Source organism: Leiobunum rupestre, chromosome 7 (assembly GCF_980474605.1).
Source record: "Leiobunum rupestre chromosome 7, qqLeiRupe1.1.hap1, whole genome shotgun sequence".
Taxonomy (NCBI): Eukaryota; Metazoa; Arthropoda; class Arachnida; order Opiliones; family Sclerosomatidae; genus Leiobunum; species Leiobunum rupestre.
This window is the reverse complement of record NC_143390.1, coordinates 32,028,811-32,041,564: the sequence shown is the minus strand read 5'-3', so window position 1 is coordinate 32,041,564 and position 12,754 is coordinate 32,028,811.

Here is a 12,754-nt window from a genome sequence, read left to right as displayed (position 1 = left end):
ATGTACAATGGTGGACCTTTATTTTCGAACTTCTTCCGGCCATCAGCAATGGACCGGAAACTGCCCATCCGAAAAGAGTATTAAAGGCACCTGGAAGACCTTCTTTCCCCTTGCAAATGCCATCTTGTAAGAGCTCAAGATACACGTCAGCACCTAGTAAAATATCCACTTGTCCAGGGCTATGAAAAGTTGGATCAGCAAGTGTTAAGCCTTTCAAGTGTAGACAATTTCCAGGATCGAACGGACTGTTAGGTAAATAATCCGTGACCTTTTTCAGGACGATTGCCTCGACGATGACCTCCGACGTGTTAATGATATTTGACTGAATATTCACCATGACACTGCCTTGAGAGGTGTTCATTCCGGTTGCTCCAATTCCGTCAACTGAGACGTTGAAACGTGTTCGCTTCAATCTTAGTTTCCTCGTGAATTGTTCCGTGATGAAACTGGCTTGAGAACCCGAGTCCAGAAGCGCTCGGGCTGGATAAAGTTGCTCGTCAAGTCCCTTGACTTGGACCATTGCGGTTGCCAAGATAACTTGGGTTGATCCAATTATTTCACGAGATGGGCATGAAACTACACCGGAGGTTGCCTTCGTCTTCGTTAATTCCTTCTCTTGATGTAGAAGTGTGTTATGTCGTGCGTTGCATTTCCTACAATGACCAGATTTGCAGTCATTGCTTTGATGACCGGTTCGTAAGCAATTGAAACACATGGCACTCCTCTTGACCATGTTCCAACGCTCGTCCGAAGATGCATTCAGAAAATTGGTACATTTGTATACAGAGTGTGTTTCGTTGCAAAAGTGACACGTCTCGCTCAGAGCACCATGATGAGCCTTTGTACTCGGTCTCTGATGTAATGGAGGCTTCGACTTGATTGCAGTAGTTGTAGGCGGAGCTGCTGCTAAGGCTCTGGCCCGTTGTTCAAGAAATTTAACGAGATCCTCGAAAGTTGGTCTTTCGGTCCCCCTCAGGGAAAGTTCCCATTGTCGGCGAGATTCTGAATCCAGTTTTTCCTTTACAAGATGAAGTAGTATGGAGTCCCAATGTTGTACTGGTTCTTTGAGAACCTTGAGCGCCCTTATGCATTCGGCGGTGGTATCGATGAGCGTTCGTAAAGCGTATGAAGATTCTTGGATGACGTTAGTTTGACTGAAGAGACGTTTTACGTGTGCATCGATGATTTCCCGGGTATTGTTGAACCGATTGTTTAAGATATCCCAAGCCTCCAGATAGTTAGCGTCAGTTACCGGAATAGATTGAACGAGGAGCGCTGCTTCGTTTCGTAATGATGACTTCAAATACTGAAACTTCTGAGCTCCGGTAAGCGATTCGTTGTTGTGTACGGTGCCCGTGAAGAGATCGTGAAATGGAAGCCAATCGACGTAACCACCGCTGAATGATGGAAGTTCCAGCTTCGGTAAACGTACATCACTAGCTGGTCTGACTTGTCTCACTGGAATGTTTGCTGCTCTTTCATTCGATTCAGTGACGAGTAGGATTGTCAGATCTTCGAGTCGAGCGATTAGGGGGTTGTATTCATCTTCGTGATCCGCGAAATCGTCGTCGTCGGGATCGATATTTGCAACTACGGCATCGTGAACCTCATCCAAGTCTTTCGATAGTTTTTCCACCTTGTCTACATACAGCTTCAAGGCGACGTCAGATAGATTCGTTGCTGTTTGACCCACCGCATTTTCAATCCTGGTGATCTGTCCCTTGATAGCTGCTCTTCTTCTCACCAGAACATCCATGATGACTTATGTTGATTCGTTTACGATCGGGATATGATCGATGGTTTAAACGGTTTCCAACGGAGAATCCACGCTAATTTTCACTGTCTCTCACGGAAAGATAGCCGATTCGATGATTAGTTGAGGAACATAATCAAGTTGACGAATGTATCCGGCTCGACGGACCAAAAAATGTCGTGAACAGCGAAATAAAAGACGCGAACTTTTCCGACATAAAAACCGGTAAACCTTTTTCCTCTTATTTCAAAACAGAACTGGCCGTTAATTTATTTTTACACGCGCAAAATAACACCTTTTTTAACAGCAACCAAAAACTCACTTTCACGCGCGCGTGCGCTATATAAACATTTGAAAACGAATATAGGTACATGTACTATACAAAATTACGATGTGTACAACCGAACAGGACCACAACGTGACAAGTCGATATATAAAACCTATCAATTTTAAAATATTCATACGATAATAATAAAAAAATAAGAAAAAGCTAAATACTCAATATTACACTTAATAAAGTAGTCTCTCTAGCGGTTCTAAAACCCGGTCACGGACCCCCAGTTTTGTGACGATTTTATGGTTGGGGTCCAATAATTCCACCCCAGCCAACTCAGTCAATACCGTCAGCAAAATAATTAAAGAAATATTAAAAATGGCCTAACGAATTACACACTCTGATTAGCTATTTATGACGGTTAATTGTAGGCCTTAAATATTATTAAAGATTACAACGGATTCAGATAAATCAATGAACACTTTTATTAAAGGAATACGGTTATTATGAACTAATGATTACACACTAAAATTAATACTATTACTAATTATAATTAAACAATTCTAACTACGCTCTGGCTCGTTTATGGATTAAAAGGGGATTATCGCGATTGGTACCAATTAAACACTGCGCGACGCTCTATAGCACTTAGTTCACTATTTTAGCAACGAATGCTCTATTTTTGAACTCTATTGGCTTTAGCGTCGGCGTTAAGTTAATGCGTTAGCATAAGTTACTCACGAAGAGCGGTGGCTCCAGGGCGGCGGAGCTTGACGGGCGGACGTGCACTGTGGCGGTCCTCAATGCGTGGTGGCTGTCGATACGAGACTCGGCTCCCGCGATGAGCTTGACGAAGGCACTCCGGTATTTCGGCTGGGCACTACGGTCATCGGACGTTCAAAGCTTCGAACTCAACATGACGGCTACTCTGCAACTCTTTTTGAAACTGTTTTCGGCTGCGACAATATTTTCGCTTTTCGATCGTGACCGATGGCTTTCGAGTCCGATTCTTACTAACTACTCTTTCGCTCGTGACCCCGGCTTACGCCAAGGGGGAGCGGTCTCGTTTCCGGGCGTTTCACAATCGCGGTCAAGAGGTTCCAAAATATTGCACTTTGTAATACGCGCATCAATTTCCGGCTTCTACGGGACGGATTCCTCCGGGGCAAAACTAACCATTCGAGCCAGTGACGTCAATGGGGAATACAATGCTATCGAGCCAGAGCTACAAATCTTAAATATTACTTAGCTAAACATAATCACTTTAATAATTAACACTTTATTTACATATATAAAATATATTTGGCAAAACTGAGTTGACCGGGCCGGGTATTGGGCCCATTATCTACTTTTAAATACTAAACAAGTGGTCACGTTTCAACGCGCCCAATTTATTGGTCACAAAGTAAAGTCGGGTAAATCTATATAAATTATGGTTAATTCGTCCCAATTGGACAAAATTTAATAAATTGGGTAAAACCGTAAAATTCAGTAAATTCGGGTAAATTCTAACAATTTGGGTTAAATACGAGTAAAATTCAGTAAGATAAGTAAAGTTGTGTAAATCTAAGTAAATCTAAATAAATTAAGGTTAATTCGTCTCAATTGGAAAAAGTTTAATAAATTGGGTAAAACCGTAAAATACAGTAAATTCTGGTAAATTCTAACAATTTGGGTTAAATACGAATAAAATTCAGTAAGATAAGTAAAGTCGGGTAAATCTAAATAAATTATGGTTAATTCATCTCAATTGGACAAAGTTTAATAATTTGGGTAAAACCGTAAAATTCAGTAAATTCAAACAATTTGGGTTAAATACGAGTAAAATTCAGTAAGATAAGTAAAGTTGTGTAAATCTAAGTAAATCTTAATAAATTATGGTTAATTCGTCTCAATTGGACAAAGTTTAATAAATTGGATAAATTCGTAAAATCCAGTAAATTCTGGTAAATTCGAACAATTTGGGTTAAATACGAGTAAAATTCAGTAAGATAAGTAAATTTGGGTAAATCTAAATAAATTATAGTTAATTCGTCTCAATTGGAAAATTTTTAATAAATTGGGTAAAACCGTAAAATTCAATAAACTCTGGTAAATTCAAATGATTTGGGTTAAATACGAGTAAAATTACGTAAGATAAGTTAAGTTGGATAAATCTAAATAAATTATGGTTAATTAGTCTCAATTGGACAAAGTTTAATAAATTGGGTAAAACCGTAAAATCCGAACAATTTGGGTTAAATACGAGTAAAATTCAGTAAGATAAGTAAAGTCGGGTAAATCTAAATAAATTATGGTTAATTCGTCTCAATTGGAAAAAGTTTAATAAATTGGGTAAAACCGTAAAATTCAGTAAATTCTAACAATTTGGGTTAAATACGAGTAAAATTCAGTAAGATAAGTTAAGTTGGGTAAATCTAAATAAATTATGGTTAATTAGTCTCAATTGGAAAAAGTTTAATAAATTGGGTAAAACCGTAAAATTCAGTAAATTCTGGTAAATTCTAACAATTTGGGTTAAATACGAGTAAAATTCAGTAAGATAAGTAAAGTTGTGTAAATCTAAGTAAATCTAAATAAATTATGGTTAATTCGTCTCAATTGGACAAAGTTTAATAAATTGGGTAAAACCGTAAAATTCAGTAAATTCTGGTAAATTCTAACAATTTGGGTTAAATACGAGTAAAATTCAGTAAGATAAGTAAAGTTGTGTAAATCTAAGTAAATCTAAATAAATTATGGTTAATTCGTCTCAATTGGAAAAAGTTTAATAAATTGGGTAAAACCGTAAAATTCAGTAAATTCAGGTAAATTCTAACAATTTGGGTTAAATACGAGTAAAATTCAGTAAGATAAGTAAAGTTGTGTAAATCTAAGTAAATCTAAATAAATTATAGTTAATTAGTCTCAATTGGACAAAGTTTATTAAATTGGGTAAAACCGTAAAATCCGAACAATTTGGGTTAAATACGAGTAAAATTCAGTAAGATAAGTAAAGTCGGGTAAATCTAAATAAATTATGGTTAATTCGTCTCAATTGGAAAAAGTTTAATGAATTGGGTAAAACCGTAAAATTCAGTAAATTCTAACAATTTGGGTTAAATACGAGTAAAATTCAGTAAGATAAGTTAAGTTGGGTAAATCTAAATAAATTATAGTTATTTCGTCTCAATTGGACAAAGTTTAATAAATTGGGTAAAACCGTAAAATCCGAACAATTTGGGTTAAATACGAGTAAAATTCAGTAAGATAAGTAAAGTCGGGTAAATCTAAATAAATTATGGTTAATTCGTCTCAATTGGAAAAAGTTTAATAAATTGGGTTAAACCGTAAAATTCAGTAAATTCTAACAATTTGGGTTAAATACGAGTAAAATTCAGTAAGATAAGTTAAGTTGGGTAAATCTAAATAAATTATGGTTAATTAGTCTCAATTGGAAAAAGTTTAATAAATTGGGTAAAACCGTAAAATTCAGTAAATTCTGGTAAATTCCAATGATTTGAGTTAAATACGAGTAAAATTCAGTAAATTCTGGTTAATTCGAATGATTTTAATTCGACTAAAATGGACCAACTTTAATCAATTGTGTTATTAGGGAAAATACGCGTTAAATTCGGTTAGATAAATTGCGACTTATTTCGGTTAGTTCGACAAAATGGAGAAAGTCGATTAAATAAGCAAAATAACGGCTAGTTCGACTAAATGGAGAAAAACGATTAAATAGGCAAAATAACGGTAAGTTGGGTTAATTCGAATACATTGGGGAAAATATAAGTAAGATAAAAGTGAACTAAATAGGCAAGACCAATTAAGGAAAGTTGGGTAAACGAGAACTAATTTGGGTACTTTGCAAGTAGATCTGGGTTATTGCAAATTAATTTTTGGAAAATGCATTGCATTTGAGAACTGCGAATATATATAGATAAAATCCATTTAAGTGATTTAATTTGAATAAATCAGGTAAACCGTCGCTCCTCTCGTGTACGGCTCGTGCTCGTGAGCTTGACACATGCTCACGCTCGCGGATTTTTGAGCTTATAAATTATCGCTCATTTAATTTGCACATTTTTAGCGCCTTATTCAGAGCTCCTCTCATTTAGTTCTTTTTTGAAAGCTGAAATTGCCGGTCCTCTCATATCGTTATTTTTGAAACCTGAAATTGCTGGTCTTCTCCTTTCGCTCTTTTTTGAAAGTTGAAATTGGTGGTCCTCTCACTTCCGTTTGGTGCTCTTTTAAAAATATATATATTTTACCTCTAACCATACATTTTTTTAAATATTTCTCGTGTTTCTACTATCTATATCTATAAGTCTTAAAGTTTGCCCTTTTATTTATTTATTTGTATGTCATTTTCCTAAAACCTCTAGAGCTTTGAAATTTTAACTCAATGTTCAGGGCCGGATTTCCAACTAAACGCACCTAATTTCAAATACCTGACATGGTTATTAATCTAATTCAATTTTATTTTTATTTTACTCGACATTGGACTTTCACCTCTTTGCTTCCCTTATCTACTAGTCCGGCTGGTCTCGGCTTTAATTTTCTTCTCGACTTGCACCTTATTACTTCCCTTATCTATATTTGATCATTTACATTTTTTAAATGTTGGGTGGTCGCGCCGTTATTTGTTTTAAAACGTCGCCCGGTTGGTTTTCCTCTCTTGAGTTCTTTGCGCCCGTCCCGACCTTTAAACTTTTTTAACGGGTTAGTGTAAAATTCGTAGAAGGGGAGTTAGTGTGAAAGAAAGGGACTTGGTAGAAGGGGAGGTTTAGTTGGAATTTTTAAGTAGTTCAGGACTTTTTGCTACGTGTGTTACGTTTTTGCTATGCGTGTTGCGTTTTTGCTACCTTAAATTTGTAAATCTTTTCCTTTTTTATATTTCTTTCAAAATTTAGGTTTTTTAAAATATCATTATTTTTTTCACAATACTCTTGAAATCTGTGATTTTTCCATGTTAAATCACATAAAGAAAAGTTTATTTTGTGTTGTCAAAAACATTTTCGGTTGCCATGGCAAAACGATAGCCCAGCGTAACTTTTCCAATTAGGAATTTTCAAGTTACGTTAAGGTCTACTAATTCCCTGAGTTTAAACAAAATTGATAGGTTACACCTCGGGTCGTCTCCCTGTAAGAGTATTTACAGTGTATGATTAAATGTTGTAATTAATTATTTTAATGAAATATATGAATTTGTTAAAACGCAATTCATTGTGAATTAAATGTTTTATTTTAATTAATTTTTTATACAAGTGTCCCTTATCGTAATTAGTAAACATCGGTTTTATATATATTATTATTATAATAATAAATAAATGTTATATTTTATTACATTATTATATTAATTTGTTTGCTTTTTGGTAAAGTTTGATTTATATACGATTGTCGTAAAACAGGAATATTTTCGCTTCAACCCTTAATGTCCGAAATATTTTTATTTCTCGGAATCGTACGTCATTCCCACAACCTCCTTCGCCCAACCATTATCATCGCCAACGGCGGTGGATCGGTCGAGATCTCTCTTTCGATTTAAATTGCTTTACATCACAATAGGTCTGGATAGGAAGACCCGGTGGTAGAGAAATTCGTGCCTTCTCTCCGCAATCCGTCCCTATAGCAACCAATACCTAGAATGTAAAGGTTCACTCGGAATTATTCCCATCCACCGTCTGAAGTCTTCCAAATATACGCGTCCATCCCTTTTTTGCGAAATTTCGTCGTCGCTGGTAAAGGTCTGTCGCCCTAGCGAGGTCACGCGTACCCTAAGAACCTATCTCGCAGTCGGAATCCAGTCCAACTTCAGCTGACGTTTCGGTACAAGGTAAATCTGACCCCTTATCGGTAGTTCCTCTTGTACGTCCGTGACGGTGGAAAACGCTATCGGCTCTCCAGTCTAGTTTTTCGAATTATGCACGTATCTCTTCCATCTCTCTTTTTAGGCATGTCGAAAACCAGGGACCATATCTGTATAATAAAAGTTTCGACGTAACCCTTGAAAGGTTGGGCGCTCTCGTTCTGGGATAGAGAAGGTGGGATCAGACGAACCAGCAGGCGGGTGGTGGGAAATGCGCGGGTTTCGTGAGCCGAGTTTGAGGATGAGTCGCGATCCGGGCCAGTACGTGCCGTCGCCGTGATAACGGGCGCTCGCATCTTTTCGGCTCTCGATGTTGAAGTAATCGCTTTTCCATTACACAAAAACAGCCATCGATCGTTGAGTGCTGGCTGCTGCCGCGACACGGACACGCGGAGCAAAAAGATCGAAAAATAGAAACGCCTCCGCTCGCTCGCCTTCGAAGGGTTTTGTACAAATACTCTCCTATTTTCTCATTTATCTCCGATGCTCCCTCTTGTAAGCCTCTCGCAGCTCCCGGTGGCGTTCTTCAAAACAATCGCCCCTTTTTCATCGATGTCTTTGAAAAATAGATATTTTTGATTGATATAAATACTTTCGTTGTTTTATTTTTGATGCTCGAAATTCTCTTTTTCAAGATAGTTGAGGCATTAGATCTCCGGATGTTCCGTTGAGTAGAAGTAGTTATTTTTGGAGTGAAGGGCTCTGTAAGATTATATAGATTATTATATTATAAAATATTTATGCCACTATATTATTTTATATAAATTTTTATGCTCGTTACCTGAATATGCTACCTAAAAAAATCCGTTTTATTTAAAATTTTCAATTTTAGTCTTGTCTCCAATTAGAGCAAAAATTTATACATGTTTGCAGAGAATATGCAGCCACAACTATTGCCTCTGTTTTCATAATTTCTGTTAGATATTCTCCGCCTACACGTGTAGTCCACCCTTACCAGATCAAAAGAGCAAAAATTTGGCCAGGAAAGGCAGAGGGCATATTCTCCGGTCACCCGATATTCATTCTTGCTTAAAATAGATAATTGCGTTTTCGTATAATATCAACGTAATTTATCACTCAAGTACTCAATCGGGATTTGAAACCACGATCGCTTTGATTGGCTTTGATATAAATCAAAGAACGTTTTGTTTGCGCCCGCGGAATCGAATTCTCTTTCTGTCGCGAAAAGCGTCGTCAATAAAGAGCTAGTTACATTTGACGACTCGAGAAGTATATCTTTATTTAGATTGATGCACTCGCGTTAGGATTAATATTGGCTTCGTGTACGCTCAATACACAACTGAGATGAGAATCCAAACAGCCTAATCCTAAATTGAAAATGTTTGTACTGCCTTAATTTCCCATCATTAGTTATAGTTAGCTAATTACAAAAGGGTAGTCGCTGTTTAGCTCCCCCGCCGGCTACTGGCCCATATCGCCCGGCTAAAACACTCCGCCGCCAGATCTATAAAGCGAATTTATAAACTCATTTTCCTAATGAGATAAATCCGTCCCAGCGTGGTCGATTTCAATTTACGTAGTAATTATTATTTTATAAGTACTATACGTGTATACAATTTCTGGAGTAGCTCCTATAATTCTGGACGTTGCTTTAGAATTTAAAAGGTAGAAAACTGTTCTCAAACGAATAAATATAAAGGTATATTTTTCGTTATTTTCAACGTTTAATTTTTATTTGTCTCGGATACGCGATTAATAAACATCGTAGATGAAATTTCCCAATTACGTCTAGCCAATAAATTGGGCGATACATCCTACCTATGAGAACTAACTAGGCTCGAGTATAGTTTTTGGGACAAGTGTCGCCGGTGGCTACGGGACGATCGTAATGAAGCCAACCCCAAATCATACCAAATGCTAATTTGCATCGACTAATCCATTACGGCCAAGGTATATACGAATGCTCGGCTTACGAGCTTTTCCCTAATTAACAGCCTCTGACTAATTACGGCGGGTTCCCTCAGGTTCATTGGTAATTAATAATCTACGTGACCTATTTTTTCTGTTACCTAAATAGCCTTTCTTGTAAATACTACCATCTGATTCCATATTTTATACAACGCGTCTCTGCCTATACCAAGCTTTCCAAAAAAAATAGACTTAGTGTCATCGTCCTAGACTTAATATAGTACTTCCGCGCATTACGATTGGTACTTTTATACGTAATTACCGATCTGAAACAGTTCCGTTTAAACCACTAGTTTAGTTGAAGGGTGCTCGTAATAGATTTGAAGTCTATCCGCTTTCGGCAGCCTCCGCTACATTAATACCCGTGTCATTTTTTCCACTAAATTAGTATTCTCGCGGTTGAATTATAGCTATTATAGTGGAAGGGTCAGCTGACACGTGAAAGACACGGTACGCGGAACTATTGCAAGGCCATTTATAACACCACGGGCCTTTTTAATCAGTTAGAAAGCTGGATTGAGAAGGTCATTGAATGTCATTAAAAGATTCCGTCGGCGCTTCGTGACCATAACGGCATCGCGTGGTAACGGAGAATTGTCGCGAGTTTCGTCCCGTATCTAATACACCTTCCCAACGAGACGACTTCGAGGGAAATGAGGGTTGCTTTCCGTTCGAAAACTCGGTATTAACCTTTCACACATCTAATCAGACTTCATTTATTTTTTAAAAAGGGCGCTCGAGAACGGTCGTTCAATTTCCGTAAAAGGATTTCGGCGTTACCATTTGGGGCACCCCTTCAACATCGTACTGATATCTCATTCGGCGAAGCGATCTCGTGCGACGGAGCAGAGGCGTCTTACCAAAACTGTCACATCGCTTAGACGTCGAAATCCGTACGCGACGTTAGAGGGTAATTTTTGTCGCCGGGCTAGCCTCTTTATCGAAAGAAGTCCCCCCCGTTCTTTTTAAGAGCGCGAGGAAAATAAGTTAAGAAAAGAAAGATCGACAGAGTAACATTGTCGTGCCGTCGTGATCCCTGGGTCTCTTCTACTCCTCAATAGAGACAGGAGTCATTTTGTTCGGCAGGCTCCCAAAAATATCCGTCCTCGTACGGAGCGGCGGCGAGCCTAAAGCCCGGCCGGACTGCTGGCTTATGTTCAGACATCTCCATTCTCTCGGGGGCGCCTGCGTAGTCGGCTTCGTTTCCCTGCTCGATACTCCGGGGTTGGTGGCACGAGGCTTCAGTCACAGTCAGGATTCTGGGTTGGATGGACGCGCCTGGATTGTTTTTTCCTCTTCATCGGCCCGTTGCAGCTCGCGAGGGAGACTCCTCGTTTCAGCATCTTCGGAAGGACAGTTAGCCGCGAGGATACTCGCCACGCTTATCGGAATCTCTTTTGAAAAATATTCGAAGGAACAGATCTCTCTCGGTCGCTCGTACTCCGAATCGGTTCGGAAGCGCGATTAGAAGATTTTCGCGGAAACGAAGCTTGGAACAAAAGTTATTCTTTCCTCATTCCCGTATCTTCATCCTCTCTCGGCGTTTCTATCGAAGAAATCGTCGAAGCGAGTTCGCGGAACTCTTTCTTCTTTTTCCGGCCAAAGATGCTGCTCTTCAAAACCTCGTGGCTCGCGTTGTTGGTCACGCTCCACTGTGCAGGTTAGTAAGGAAGGAATTTTTCCATCTGGAAAGATAGCGGTCTAGCGTAAAAAAGGTCTGAGTCCTTTATCCCGCTCGCCTCCTTTATCTCTCGCGGTGTTAGTTCTTTAATAGATGGAAATGCCGATATATTGGTCCTTTATACGACCGATAACTAGCTCGACTAGGGCCGCTTTTACTCTATTTTCTCTATATTCCTAATTTTATGTCTCAAATATTTCAAATATAGAGTTGAAAATATGTAAATCTTGGAGTGGACCAATTTCTGTTTTACTAATAAAGAAGCGATTTGGAGGCTAGAGGGTTAAAAATATCTTAGTTTTCGTAATAAAGTACAAACTAAAAAGTATATTTTGGCGTTCGTAAACAAAAATTATTGTCAATATCAGCTGGCTTATTCTTAACTTAAATCTCTTTCGAAGAGAAATATGATTAATTTGAATATATTAGGATATAATATTTCTAAAATAAAAGAAGTCAAATATGTCAAAATTCTATGATTTCGTCGGAATATAGAATTGCAAAGATTAATCAAGGAAACTTTGTATTTCGAAAATTCCCCAATTTCCACTCGTAATTTGATATTTCCCCTTTCTACTCCGGCAGTGTCTCTGGAGTTTTATCATTATCTATCACTATTACTTTGATTTACATATTCATCCATAAATTTATCTCGCTTATTCGCGAAACTACGAACTAGGTGATAAATCAAACCGTGCCGCTCCCGCGCGCACAGATGCGGAAACGCTCCGGAGAAATACGACTAGAAAGAGAAAAGCAATTCTTATTTTCTTATCCCATTCTTTTCCTTCGTAACAAAAAAGTCAACTTTCATTTTAATTTTCTTTTCGCGGGATTTCATTTCGGTCCAATCTAGCCGGTATTCATTATTCGTTCTTTCTCTTCCCGCTTTTATGGCCCAGCTCGATTTTTCAACGAGAATTTGACCAGCGCCGAAAACTGAGCAGTTTTCCCGTTTCGAGGGTGGCTGGACCCCCCGGACCCGAGGCTAGACTTTACCCTTTCTTTCGTCGCAAATTGCATTGTAGATTTTGCGTTATATCTCAACTTTATAAATTTCTTTAGCATAATGGACCTTAAAATTTCCCTTTTCCGTTTTCGCGGGAGTTGACGCTGAAGAGATGTTGGGAGGATGGGAGGCGATGGCCTTAAAGTGGGCTCTCTCGGCATTTTCTTGGCGGAAAACGCCGGATGATAAATACATCCCGAGGACCCAACAATTTAGAGATAATAAAATTTTCTTTATTGAGTTTTCCCTTTTCTGGT